Source organism: Macrotis lagotis, chromosome 1, assembly GCF_037893015.1.
Source record: "Macrotis lagotis isolate mMagLag1 chromosome 1, bilby.v1.9.chrom.fasta, whole genome shotgun sequence".
In the NCBI taxonomy this organism is placed as follows: Eukaryota; Metazoa; Chordata; class Mammalia; order Peramelemorphia; family Peramelidae; genus Macrotis; species Macrotis lagotis.
In genome coordinates, this window is record NC_133658.1 from 490690746 (window position 1) to 490704342 (window position 13597).

Below are 13597 nucleotides of genomic sequence, written 5' to 3' on the forward strand. Positions count from 1 at the left end.
CATATGTAAAAAGATACTAACTGCATCCAGAGAAAGAACTAATAGAAATATGTAATAAAATTATATATAATATATGTATACACACATATATGCACACATTTATTTGTGTCTAATGGCAGCTCTCTCAAGGATAGGTTGAGAGGAAAGAAAAAAAGAAATTTAAATGATAACCATATATTTGAAAGGAATAGTAAATTGTGCACACTAGATTTAAAGTTTCATGTGTAATGATTTTTTATTGTATTATGTTTTAGAATTCTTGTTTAATTCTATTAATTAAAAATAAAATAAAACAAAAAAGAAGCACATGATTTAGACATGTCAGCTACTAAGAAATTTGAGAAATAATACTAAGTTAGAGATCTGTGCACCAGTTGTACAAAAGGAGGAGATTTTCATGATAACACATTTCCCTATAAAAAAAGAGAAGACCACCAAAACTATGCTTTGGGGAAAAGGGTATGTCAGAAATGTCAGAAGATCTGCATCTTTCAGTTATTCAAATGGTACATTTCACTGAAATACCTGTTCAACAATGCCTTAAAATTGTCTTTATCTTCCAGAAATGATAGTAATGAGATCTTTGAATATTTTGAGTTCTTATTCAGGATTATCTTTTTATCCTTTTAACAGATTTTTCTGGTGGAGAAAATAAATAGCTGTCCTATACCCAACACTCATAACTAGTATACCTCCCATGCTTAAACAGTCTGTTTAGATGAAAGGATAATGTATCCTAGCACATAAACACAATGATTTTTTTCATTCATATTATTTTTTGTTAATATCCATTTCCATTGATATTTGCCTCATTGTCTATTGCATTATTTTGTGTATGATACATGTTTTCTGGAGAGAGACCACAATAATTGTCTTTGTCATTTCAAATTATTTTATAATAATGTAAGAATATTTTCCATTTCAAAATGTAAGTAAGCACTATGTGCTAGCACTGTACTAAATGCTGAGACTACAAACAGAAAAGTCAAAGTGTCTCTGGTCTCAAGAAACCCACATTCTAATGGCAGGAAGGGATAGATAACATATGAAGAAGTTTTCATTATCATTCATTACTATGTGTATAGACAAATCAAACAGTAATACTTCTTTAATGTCATTTTCACTGATAAATTATATCTATATTTGATGGTGTACCATTTAACAGAACCCAGGACTTTTGTACAAGAACTTCCTTTTCTAGATCTTCATGTCACTGTAACAGCTTGAGGAGCTGTTGCAGCTTAACAAGGGTTGTTTTTTCAGGATGAGAAGGTTTAGTTTGATGAAAGGGCTCGGACTAGAAGATGTGACATTACCAAATTTCTCACTAAGGATCTTGGGCTCTCTGAAGAGAGAGTTTGGACAAGATGGTAGTGATAGAAATGGTTTGACCTGCCTGACACAAATACATCCTTCTCAAACACCAGGGGTAGGGAACCATTTTTCTGCCAGGTGTCATCTGAATACATATACATGGGCCAAACAAAATTATCACCTTAAAAACCCTAACCCTAAAAAGCTCCTAGACTTAGTGAATTTCAAGCCCTGCCTATGGTTGCCTTGACAGTGCCAGAACAAAGAATTTCATGGGTCTTTATAAAGCCCACTGGCTAGACATTCCCCACCATACAATGAAGATACATACTCAGAATGAATAAAATAAAACAAGCAAACCCCAAACACAAAATTTTGACTAGGAATCAGTACTTTAACTATGTGAACTCAGGAACATCATCTTTTCCAAGACTCAGATACTTTAACTGTAAAATAAAAATTGCATTGTACTTGACCCATTTCATGTGCTCAATATATATATATAGAGAGAGAGACAATGAGATAATAGATGTGAAAGTGTTTTAAAAATTAGGAAGCCAAATACCAGGACCAAGTGTTCTTGATATTTTCATAGCCAACACTATAATAGTCATATATTTTGTGAGTGCAGCTTTTATTCTAAGAGTCTGGCACTTAGCTCCTCTATTGTTTTTTTTCCAATGCCTATTCATTTCTTTTGTTCAAAAAGAGCAGATCTCTTTATGATTAACATCTGCTAAGTCATTCTGTCTGCTACAATTGTTGACTAGTCTTTGGAAGCTTTGTTACACATTTGGAGATGAACTTCAGTGTGTTTTGAAAGTACTTCTGTGGTTCTCTCTCTCTCTCTCTCTCTCTCTCTCTCTCTCTCTCTCTCTCTCTCTCTCTCTCTCTCTCCCTCTCTCTCTCTTTCTCTCTTCTGATCCATACCAGGCGAAGTAAACTCACTTCACATCCTCAAATTCTCATTACTCGAGCCATGGCACTTTGGTTACTCTGCCACATACATCCTTACTAGGAAAACTCATATTTCAAAGTTAGTATAGTGAAGGTATTCTAAGACTTTTTCTGTTGGCAATCCAGTCTGACCATTTAATGACTGTCTGGCTAAATAGATGCTGCAGATGAGTGTTAATGAAATGAATGTTACATGTCCTATATTCACAGTCAAATAAAGATAAAGTATTTAGTAGATTCAGCTTCCTCTAGTGGATAAGGTGTGGTTGTTCAAAATTATAATTGGAGAAAATGAAGGGAAAGATTGTTGTTCATCCTTTGTTCTTGAAGAGTTTCAAAGACATCAAAGGGTAATGTCTTGATTTGCAAATGAATTGGATTAAAGTGAGGTAGAGCTGTGCAAAATTATCAGTCTCACCTTCTCCTTCAGAATCCTCAGAGTCCAGTGGCAAGACAAAAATCAGAATGTCTGGCAATGGCCCCAGATACAATCTAGTATGCACAACTTATTATTCCTTCCAAATATATGGTTATCATTTAAATTTCTTTTTTTTTTCTTTCCTCCCAACCTATCCTAGAGACAGCTGCCATTAGACACAAATAGATCCTAGCCTTTTCAAACTAAGGGTTTTTCCAGGTCTCAGTTTGATTAAAGTGATTAAAGGCTAGGTAAGAACTGAGGCAAAATATGGCCTAGTTTTACTTAACAAGAGAATCAATTAATGGGGTTGGAGAGAGAGAACCACATCAAGAATTTTTCCCAGAATAGAAACAATTACTATTAATACTCACTCTGAACCAAACACTAAGCAACTGAGGCTTGACCTGGGACAGATTATTGGCCAATGAGTGAGAGCCAGAGTGATTTGGGCTGAATGATAGTCAATTCCATTTGAATTCCAATGAGCTTTATCAAAACCTAGTTTACCAGGCCTATATTTCAAGAAAAAATAAATAAAAACTACATGAGGAAAAAAAAGTTAATTGTCCCAGTTTTTTAAATGATAGAATAAATAAATAGGGAGAGGAAGAAAAAAAATCTAGTTCCCAAATCCCAATATATCTCACAAAGTATAGAGATCTAATCCATAGTCCTTTGGACAGAGCTCCTACATGAAAGTTACTCCTCATGTGGACAAAGGGAAAAGAGGAAAATGAAGGGAAAGATAAGAACTTTCAGAGATTTATAAATTGAGGAAAAGATGCTTCTGGTCTTTGTTTTAAATGAACTCCTCTGGTCACAATTATTCCCTAAAAGGGAATGGAACTGGAGCTAGATTGCAGTCTGGTAAGGAAGCTTGACAGTGCTTAATATCATCAACACTGAAAGTAATAAATGTTATCTCTCTTTTGTATCATGAATATGAATGACTCTTTGAAGGCTGAATGCAACCTAAGAATTTATGTGAGAAATGAGGCATGAAACATTTTTGAAAATATATTAGCCCAGAGTCTGTATTACTGCATATTTTATATCCTTTTCAATATGCTACAAATGGTTTGAGCCATCAACTGAATGCTGCCAGAGAAGAACAAACAAGAATGGGATACAAAAATAAGTGCTGAGAATAAAGTTTCCATAATATGTTAGATTTTATGTTAGACTATAATGATGGCAGTGCCAGTCATACTACTCAGCTTCAAATTGTTACTGTCAGCACATCCACTAGAAACTTTTCTTTTGGTGAAGCTGTTTATTATAGATCAAGTCTTCAAAATCTTTATTGAGTAAAATGAGTTTCAAGGAAAGCGTTTTGTATCCTCTAACCTCTACCTTCCCTATATTCATTCCTTCCTTAATCCCACCCTCTTCTGCCCTAAGAAGTGCCAGGGTTACATTAGCCTTTGGATGAGCTCTTCAATTAGTGGTTCAAACCTTCATTTCAAAAATAATGTTAAAATTCAATATGAATTTCAAAAGGATAATGATATTTTTTTGATTTTATGATCATCTCTCTTAGCAACTATCAGTAAAATGGTAAGAGAAAAGAAGAATACAAAAATATTGTTTGAGAAATATTTTCAAGGGTACTGACTACTTGTTAGTCTGAATATACATTTAGATTCTATTTGTAAAGAAATATGTATAAGAAGAATAGATTATTCTGTATTACCCTAATAGTCCCTCTACCTATAGTTGGAGGGGCACTAATATTCATAGAACCAAACTCTCTCGTTGTGCCCATAAGAAAATGGAGAACCAGAATGATCAAAGACTTGCCTAAGGTTACAAAAAGAGTACATATCAGAAGTGAAATATAAACCCAAATCCTCTAATTTCACTGCCTTTCCACTGCCAGACTTGGAACATGGTTCTCATGGAATGGCCTTGTCCCTTTCTAGTAATGGTAGCCCTTCTTGGAGACGGGAAAAAGGTCATTCGACATCAGCTCTGTTTCTGTCCTCAAAAAAAGTCTTTACTCTTTCCACATCCTAATTACATGCAAAAGACTTAAATGCAAATTAGACATGCCAAAGGGGGCACTTTTGGATCAGTTAACTCTTATTTTAAACAATTGCTTTCCATGAAATTGAGGAGTTTTCAAATAAGAGCATTCTGTTTGGTTTCCAGTGGCCCAAAACCTCTTCAAATTCTCTGCTCCACTTTCAAAAATGGCAACAGTAATCAATGCTGTATCATCTTAAGAAGTATAATTATACATACTTGCCATAAAAAATTAATTTCTTGACTTAAAAACAAAAGATTACTATTTTTACCAACTTTAAAATTTGCGTCTCTACAGAATTTTCTGTAAGATCTCTAAAGACCTCAGAACTTTTTTCCTTTAATATGTATTCAATTAGGAAAAAACTAAAATAATTTTATATTTTATATATTATATATGTATGTTATACATTACATAAATATGTATATATTCATATTTATATATAGTTTACCCTAACTGAAATTCAGCAAATTTTTCTGGTTGTTAGAAAAGAATTTAATATTATCCCTCAAAAATCATATTACATTGATAGGATGAGATTATAGGTATAAATTCTCCTCCAAATACAGTATGAGACTTTTTGTATAAGATTTCCTGATATACTGACTACTGTCTATATGAAAGTTCAACCAAATACTGGAATCGAAGAAACTAATATAGCATCATTTTTGCTCCTTGAATATATTAAAATGAGTAGTAAAAAGCTTTCTACCAGACTCTAATCTTGCATTTTTTAATTTATTATACCCTTTTTAGACAGTGCCTGTAAAAGCTAAACTTCCCACTTCTTTTCACACAAAAGCATTCTTATACTACATTATCTCTTCCTATTGATTGACATATGCTCTAAGTAAAGTTAGGTTTTAGATTCATAAATTTTTCAATAAAAATATTAAAGTTATAAAGGAGATATCATTGAGTGTGTCAATGAGATATCAAAAACTAGTCTGACAACTGAGTTTGCTCTGTTAATTAATACTCTTCTTTTTTGCTTTTGAAAGTGACAGGTTACTAATTAATTTTACATTATTTATATGAAGGCCTGAAGTTCAGACTTTCTTAATTGCTCTAACTAGAAGGCTAATTAATGTGCTCTTATGAAGAAGAATGCCAGGAATTATTGTATATGTTTTTAAATCGGGTCATATACTATGTATAGGATTGATTTATATAGCACAGATCTTATCAGATAAAATTCCAGTGTTTTAATTACACAGTCATATAGTAACTTGTAGCAGAGGGTCTATAAAGGTTGCTTCCCTATGGGACTCCCACCCTTAGAATGTAAGTGATGATGTTTTTCAATCACTGCCTTTATCTTCCCACCAGCAAGATGTACTCTCTATTCTCCACCTTCCTTGCAGGAAAATTTTTGTGGGCATGCATAGAAAGGAACAATGTAGAAAAGCAACATGAATAATATGGTGGCTCAAATTAATGACATAACCACATAAGTTCTTGCTATTAGTGTAGGGGGAAAAGGGGGAACCAGATTCTTATGCTTTTATCTCTCTGTGCTTTGGGGAAGTTTATCAAATAAAACAATGTGAAGGAAGTAAAAGGATAGAAAATAAAGGCTTGTTAATTGAAAAACACATTTAAACAATAAAAATCATAAAAATCACAGACTTGTTGAGATTGAATCCCAAGGAATTAGACAAATAATCTATACTCTTTCTCACTTCAATTCACGAATCCAAATTTGCCCTCCTAGAAAGAAAGGCAGAGAAGATAGGCATTTCTCTAAAAATAGCAGAGTCAGCAGCCACTAGTTGCTCAGACATCCTCTTTTTTAGAATGTTCTATCCTGCCATTAAAATTGGAAGCAGCAGTGATACATAGGACTACAGCAGCATTTTAATACCAGTTCTAGCTTCTAAAATGATTCCAAGACTAGTAAACTAGCATATAGACAGAAAAAAGAAGACAGTCATTCCTTGTAGGAAAAGCAGATGATATCTAGCTTGTTATCAGAGAGAACCCCAGGTTACATATCTTATACCTTCCAAGGATCTAAACTGCAGGGTACCATATAAACTGTGAAGCTATCTTGACTAGTATTATAAGTCATGTGGCCTTCATAGGTATTAACCCATACTAAAGAGTTACAGTGTGCCCTTCTAAATGTGGATAGTTTTACTAATATTGAAATGGGTTATATATAAATCCATTCTGACATTTTGTTATTAGGATATATAAAGTTTGTCTTATGCTAGATGTCTTTTTAGTTTGAATTTGTAGGGGAGCAGAGTGGAGAGAGAGATTTACCAAATTCTGAACTTGCCAGATGACTCAACCTGGGTTAGGTCAAAAATGAACCATAGATATTATGGGGTACCCAAGGGAATTTGTTCTGATATTTTTAGGAACTAAGACCCAGTTCTTGTGTTGGTTATTGCTAAAATCACATAGTAATAATAGCATTTAATACTCATCACACAATATGGCTGTTATATATTTTGAATTAATTTTCCTAAAAAATATTTTAAAAAATCTTTAATGATGCTTTAAAAATCATTTTATTGTGATAAGATAAGAAATAATAAAGAATGTGTGAAATTCATGCTACTGAAAAAATTAATATGGGTAATTTGAAGAAAATGGTGGGTTTTTTAAAAACTTTGAATAGATTACTGTATTAAATTATGGTGAATAGAACAAATAACCAGAAATTTAAATGGGGGAACCTCTCACAAAGGAAAAAAAATCTAAATTCCAGAAGTTCTCTTTATTCCTCCACTCTGTCATGTGGATGAGTTTTCATTAAGATTAGAATATTAAGTCTAAAATCCACAAGTTTTCACATTAATGGACTCAAGAGGATTTTCTTTTAAATTAAAATGTCAAAGCATGTGGCAAATACTACGGCTATTGGCAGCTCATCTTTTCTGACTAATGAAAATCTTGGAATCTAAGGGTTGGAAGAGAACTCAAAGATCATCTCACCCAACCCCAAATTATGGTACCCTATTTATACTATAACCAAGATAGTGTTCAAACTCTTATGGTTATTGTTTCTTTGTCTAAGCATACAGTTCAATTTGGAATCTAAAGAGATATTGATAAGGAGACTCAAGCTCATAAGCTCTTGTTTCTTTGTTAATAGCCATAACTTAGTAACTAAAATAACTTCAGGATATCACTTAGCCATTGAAAAGTCTCAGATTTTGACATAACTCATGAGAAACCTTAAATCTGCATCCTGAGTACAAAAAAATCTGATAGGAGTCTTGAAATAGAAAGGAAAGGATTACTACAGAGAAATCAACCACAGAATAAGACAAATAATAATTGATAAGGGGAATTGAATTGAAGTAGAAGGTAGATTATATCTTAAAATAGCTTGAATTTATTTTGCTTTTATTTGCTTTTGCTTTAAAATGATTTTTCATTTTCCATAACCTTTCTAAAAGAATACAGATATGATAGTGCAAAGATATTCCTGGAATGAAGACACATATGAACTAGTGGATTAGTGATTAGTGATATAAGAAATAAATTAAGAAAGTTTAATTAAAAATGACATAGAGCTAGAAGTAAAAATGATTATCCATTTCAATCCTGAGTTTTACAGATGAGAAAATCCTTAGCCTTAAAAGGGGAAGTGATAACTACAGTAAAGTAACTAGTTAATGTCAGACCTAGGTCCACAACCCAGGACTACTGCCTTTCAGTCCAATGTTGTTTCCAATTAACATGCTACCTAGTTAGTTATATTACTCATTCCCCTGAGGTTGATGATGTCTTTGTTCTCAAAGAACACCATGACATTGGGAGGTGATATCATGACAAGCACATGAATTGGATTTGAGTGAGGGGGTGCTGTGCCAAGTCACCAGCCTCACTTTCTCCTTCAGAGCCATCTGCGTCCAGTGGCCAGATATGAATCAGGACAACTGAAGACAACCTTGGATATGAGACAATTAGGTGACTTTCTCAAACAGCTAATAAATGTATCTGAGGTCAAATTTGAACTCAGGTCCTACTGACTCCAGAGCCAGTGCTCTATTCACTGTACCTCCTAGTAGCCCTAGTAATTTATTCAACCAACAGCTATCTTTGAGCCCCTATTATGTAACGATTTTAAAACTTACCATGCAATGATTTTCATGCACTTATATATTAATTGTTTAGGAAACTCAATAGGTTTTTATTCTGAGACAGAAAGTCAACATGACTGGTACAGACTTGTTTTTCTCATAATGAGCTGATGATACTTCAAAATTCATTTCTTCGTTTGATGATTTGGGAAAAATTTCTAAGAGAACCATCATAGGATTACATCAGTAAAAGCAGTAATCTCCAATAATCAATTTAATTTAATTAATATATGCAAATATATGTTAAGTGTTTTCACAGTGTTCAGCACATCATGATGATGTTTGTTCTTCATTCTCAGAGATAACCAAGACATAAGAGAAATGATGCCATAAGATGAATGTGAATTGGATTTGAGTGGGGGGGGGTGCACTGTGTAAAGTCATCAGCCTCACTTTCTCCTCCAGAGCCATCTGAGTTCAGTGACCAGATATGAATCAGGAAGACTGGAGATACCCTTGGATGTGAAGCAATAAGGGTTAAGTAATTTGCCCAGGATCACACAGCTGGTAAGTGTCTGAGGTCACATTTGAACTCAGGGCCTCCTGACTTCAGGGCTTGTATTCTACCCACTGCATCATCCAGTTGTCTATAGCAGGCCATCAGTACATAGTAGGCATGTAAATGATTGGTGATTGATTGGAATTATTCAGATAAATCAAAATAGTTTCTATGCTGAAGGATCTTGCAATTTAACAGAAAGTGAGATGTAAACAAAGCCATCTGATACCAGTTATATGTCTCTAAAAGATCTGACATGGCCCACAGTTCTTTGGTGGCTATGCCATTTAGTCACAACGAACACACACAGAGAACTGCAGTAATAATTTACATCTTGCAGCTGTGAAAACTTCAGACTAAGAAAGGCTAACTGACTTTCCCAAGGTCAAATAGCCAGTATTATTTAGAACAAGGATATGAACTCTGGTCTCCTGATTCCAGTTTGTATGTCTTTATATCTTCCCCTACACAGACAAAGGAATACAAGTGGAAAAAAAACCAAGTGAGGTGACAAAACACTTGATGGCCTTTTTATTTTTGTAAGGGTTAAGTGACTTGCCCAAGGTCACACAGCTAGATAATTATTAAGTATCTGAGGCTGGATTTGAACTCAGGTCCTCCTGACTCCAGGGATCGTGCTCTATCCACTGCACCATGTAGCTGCTCTTGATGGCCTTTTAAAACAAGAACTTATTTGATTAGCTTTGAAGGGCTGTAATCAAACTTTTTCTTTCTGCTTAGCTATCTTCAGTAGGAGTCTTTTCCTGATCCCTCAGCTGTTAATGCTCCTCCCAATAAACTATACTTTGTTTTATCTTTCTGATCTATTTAACTCACATATTGTGAGGTCCAGGTTTAAAGTATTCACAAGTTTTACTCATTCAGTCACTAGTGGACAAAACTCACAGAATTATTCAAATCCCTGTCAATGCACCACTGTTAGAGGAATTAAGGTGCAAAGAAAGGAGGGATTAATGTAGAATCAGATAGCATAGGTTTGAATTCCAGTTCTTTCATTTACCTTAGGTAAGTCTCTTTACCTGACTGGGATTCAGTTTACTCACCAGAAAAAAAAAATCAAGAAACTGGACTAAATTAACTCCAAGATTTCTTCCTGCTCTAAATCTATAAAATAGCAAAGTCAGGATTTGATTGCCAAGTCTCTCATTCCAGATGGCACAGTAGGTAGAGCACTGGCCCTAAAGTCAGGAGGACCTGAATTCAAAAGAAACCATCTCAGACAAGGCAAGTCATTTAATCTGGATTGCTTTGCATTCAGAACCATCTTCAGTGGTCCAGATTCCTATCTGGCCACTGAACCCAAAGTTTCCAGAGAAGAAAGTGAGCCTATTGACTTAGCACAGTCCCCCTCAAATCCAATTCACTTGCTTGTCATGGCATCACTGATGTCATGTTCTTCTTCAAAAATGAAGGATAAACATCATCAGTGTCATTACCTTTCAAATGAATGTGGGGGTGGGGCAGCTAGGTGCTTCAGTGGATAGAGTACCAGCCCTGGAATCAGGAGGACCTGAGTTCAAATATGGCCTCAAGCACTTAATAATTGCCTAGCTGTGTGATCTTGGGTAAGTCACTTAACCCCATTGCCTTAAATATTTTTTTAAATGAATGTGGGCATATAAGATTATATGGGAATTATATAGTGTGAGAAAGGATTATGACTTTGACTCACCACTGAAGATCTTTTTGGTTCTCCATTTTTCACATAAGTATTGGGAACTGGACAAGCATTTTCTTTATTATTCTCTTGTTTTTGCACTGGTTCATACAAACTGTCCATAGAGCCTTCCTAAAACAAAAATTTACAAAGTATAATGGATTTTATTAGTTCATCATCCTTCTTATGGATCTTATTACACTTAAATTGCCAAAAATATATATTCTGGTTTTCTGAATGTCAAGCTATAGTCAGAAAAATCTTATGAAATATCTTCTTCCCCTATTCTCAGATATGCTTGAAGTGATTTTTTTCATTATCATGAAAGAATGAACCCTATCAAAACAATAAATAAACTCCAATGCTTTGAAGTAAAACTTACTTCATTACCATGTCATGTTAAATTCAATATTCATTTGAGTTCAACAAAACAAAGTTAATGCCTCCTGAAAAATCATATATATTAGAAATGGTATATCAACATAAAATCAAGGGAATTATTATGTCCACATTATTGTGACAGAAATATGCATAATATTATCGTATATGGTTTACAGAATATGGACCTTCTATACCCAAGTTTATTGTCACACACTGGGTTAGGATTGACTCTTCCCTTTTCCCTTAGGGAAGATGTCAACAGTAATGCTGCTCCAGATTGCCCTGCCATCCAAGTCATGTTCAATGCATAATATGCATTGATAGATTGAATAATCCATATTCAAGCATTTATTAGACACCAACTATGTGTTCTAGGTTCTAGAATACAAGTACAGAAGTTCATTCTCCCTACTCTCCAAGGAGTTTTCATTCCTTCATATCATACAATAGATATGTATACAAAATAAATATATAGTGATTTTTGAGGGAGAACGTATCAATAGTGAGATGGAGATAGAAAGATCTTATATAGGAGGGGAACATCAATCTGAGTCTTGAATTAATTAATTAGTAACATTTGCATAGTTCTATATGCCAGGCACTGTGCTTTATTTCATTTAATTATTAATAATTTGATTATTAATTATTGAGCTCTTTAATTATCTCATTTGGTTCTCACAACTACCCTGTGAAGTGCTATTATTATCCTCAGTTTATAGAAGAGATAACTCAGGTAAGTCAGTGATTTACTTAGGGTCACACAGTTAGTAAGTATCTGCAGCCATATTTAATCTTTGGTCTTCCATTGTACCACCTAACTCTGTCTTAAAGCAAAATAAGGATTCTGGTAAGGTCATATAACCTTTTAAAGTCTTGTTGAGTCATTTTTCATTCATGTTCAACTTTTCATGATCCCATTTAGTGTATTCTTGGCAGAAAAACTAGAGTGGTTTGTCATTTCCTTCTCAAATTCATTTTACTTAGAAAACTAAGACAAACAAGGTTAAATGACTTGCTCAAGGTCACACAGCTAGTAAGTATTTGAGGATACTTTTGACTCCAGGTAAGCTCTATCCTCTCTGTCACCTAGCTGCTCTTAAAAGTTCTGACAAACTCCAGATTATAAATTTCCTTAAATGCTATTCTTTATTGTCATCACAGGTTGCATTAAACTTCCATGGAAGTAACTCCATCAAAAGAGAAGAGGGTTTTCATTTCAGGCACTGGAGACAAGTAATTTAAAAGCAGGGAGATGGGAAATATATTGCTTTGTGTAAGCAACAGTAAAAAGGCCAATTTAAATGAACTTTATGGAGAAAGAAGGGAGCAGAGGAAAATAAGACAGTAAAGATCAATTGCAGGCACAGTTGAATACTAAATGGTGCTCCTAATATTTTAAAAGAGACCTACTGGAATTTACTTGATAGGAAAAGTAACATGAACAGTCCAGATCTTTAGGAAAATCATTCTAGTAGCTCTTTGGAAGTTGCATTGGAGTAAGAAACTTGAAGCAAGTTTCTTTAGCAAGAGAGATGATAAATGAGGAAAGACAGCAGAATAATTCAAAAAATGATCTGACTCCCCCACCAAACCCCTACACAAATAACTTAAAATATCTCTTCGGAGTGAAATTTAGAGCAGCAGAAAAATTTAAAGTTGGGTAAAGCAGTTATTCAATCAAAGACAACTTGAGAGGGTGGATATGCCTGGTCACCACCTGGTCACTGGGAACTTTTGCCCAAACAATACGAGGGTGAGGTAGCTGATCAGGGAAGATTGAAAAGGGGTGGGAGGATTGGTCCTTTGCCATCACTGGACTCGGGGCTCAAGCATGTTGACCAGACATCATCCCAAGCTGTAACTATGGACAAGGAGGAGTAAGAACACAGGGCTGGTAAGAGGGCTGCTGGTTGTTGTCACACTTAGGAGAAAGGAGTCCTTGGTCTCAGATGCAAGGTAGAGGGGCCAGCCAAAGTTTGTAGCCACCCAAGGGACTGCAGAGACCAAGAGCTCTTGAAGTGACAGCAGAGCTGGGTCCCTTGGTTGTGTCTTAGGGGCAGAGAAGAGTATCCAAAGAGATCCATAGACCAAGATATAAACCAAAGGAGCTGAGAATATACCTGACTTTAGATTATATAACATTGGAAAAAACATGAAGTCAAAGGTCCCCAAGACATAGCTTAGAAAATAACAGTATGACAAACCTGAAACCTGAGACATT